Raw genomic sequence first — 2,060 nt, forward strand, 5'->3', positions numbered from 1 at the left:
TGCTATCCGGTTTGTACTTGAGATTGGATAAGCATTTGAGGCTGATGAGGTCAGAGGAGCTTTCTGTGTCAATCAGAATTCGGCCAACCAGCTGGTTGGCGACCTTGCATTTAATGACAACAAGGTCATCATGCGGCCGACGGACTTTGCCTCTGTCCTGTTCGGTGATGACAACTTTAGGGAAGGCGGATGTGCCTGCCGCATCCCCTTCCTCAATAGAGTTGACCATCTTCCTTAGATGGTCCTTGGTGCCCCGAATGGTCGGGCCACCACCGGCAAAGCCGCCTGCTATGTTGTATACTGGTTCTTCATCAGTTTCAGCAATCACAGCAGGCTGTGGAGTCTTTTTCTAGGACTTCCCTTGATTTGCCTTTGAAGTCACTTTGGACTTCACATAGGACTTAAGTTGTCCTTTGTCGGCCAGACGGTTGAACTCCCGCTTAAGACTAAAGCAGTCGTTCGTGTCATGGCCAACATCCTCATGAAAATGGCAATGCTTGTTCTTGTTCCGATTTTCAGCGGAACCTTTCATAGGAGTCGGCATCTCAAGAGTCAGCCGATCCTTAATTTCTAACAGGATGGAGCAGCAGTCCTTGTGGAACTCGTACCTTGTGACATACGGTTTCCACTCTTTTCTCTTCTTCTGGGCTGGTTGATCAGAGTTATTAATGGCCCAGACTTGCTTTTTCTTTTTGCTCTCATCCGGCTTAGGAGCCAGCTGAGCAGGCCGACTCTCTTTTTGCCGGTCAGACTTCTTATGGTCTGACTGCTTATTCGAGGAGCAGAGTTCGGTCGCCTGTATATAGGCTTCCGCCTCTCGCAAGGCTCCTTGCAGAATAAAGATTTGTTTGCGGACGAGTTCATACTTAAAAGTAGACCCATCCTTCAGACCCTTAAAGAAGTCTGTGAAAGTGACCTCATCAGACAGCCCATGAATCTAGATTCGGACCAGATTGAACCGCCTGACATAGGAACGCAAACCTTCTCTATCTCCCTGCTGAATATTGCCCAAATCAAGACTTGTCTTTTTGGCAGGGATATTCATAGAGAAGTTTAAAGCAAACAAGAACACAAGCGTCTTGAAGCTATTTATGCAACCAGCCGGCAGATTGCCAAACCACTGCTGGGCTATGCCCTTCAGGGTGGCTGGAAAGCAACGACACCATGCGGCATCATCCAACCCCTGTAGATACATGAGGTAGGTGTATGCTAGCAGGTGGTCTTTTGGGTTGGAGGTCCCGTCATAGGCTCCAACCAAAACATTTTTCACTTTAGCAGGTTGTACGACTTCAGTTATTTCCTTGGAGAAAGAAGAGGGTTGATCCCTAAGGTGTTGCAGCCTAAGCTGCCAGTCCATCGGCTGATAGCCGTATGCCGCCTGTCCGCCAAAGAGGGCAGGTTGCATGTAAGGTAAGATCGGCGCCTGGTATAATGGTTGCGCCATGTACTAGGCCGACTGAATCATATGAGGACCGGACTGAACCCGTGGGCTGCTAGCTTGAGTCTCATGTACATACTAGGAACACTTCACAGAGGTGTTCCGAAAGCTATCATGATAATTTGACGTTGAAGCCGACTCTAATAGCTGGGTCCTCTTCTGCTCAATGTATTGCCGAGCATCAGAGAATGTTTTCTTGCTACCATCCGGCTGTATGTGCCGGATGGCTTTTCTTGTTCTCGCTTTCGGGAAACGGAGCCGAGTAAGGTCAAATTGGGGCCGAGCCTTCTCCGTAGGGGCAGGATGAGGAGTCGGCTGACAGTCCCTGACCGACTTCTGTTTGCCATCCTGGGCTGGCTTCTTGGCCGACTGCTCCTTTCTAGGAGTAGGCGATTTCTTTAAGGCGAGTTGTTTGATTTCTCCCCTGAGGCTTCTCAGTAGTGTCATTAGTTCATCTCGAGTGACGGGAGTTGATCCTGTCGCCTGGGAAGGATCAACCGGCCGCCCCGAGGGCTTCTTTTGCTGACCAACAGTTTTACTTGGCCCTGCTTGGTCATGGTGACGCTCCCGCCTCTCCTTACTACGGATGCGTTAAGAGATGAGGGACCCATTTGGATCCACA

Source organism: Chenopodium quinoa, unplaced genomic scaffold, assembly GCF_001683475.1.
Source record: "Chenopodium quinoa cultivar QQ74 unplaced genomic scaffold, ASM168347v1, whole genome shotgun sequence".
Taxonomy (NCBI): Eukaryota; Viridiplantae; Streptophyta; class Magnoliopsida; order Caryophyllales; family Amaranthaceae; genus Chenopodium; species Chenopodium quinoa.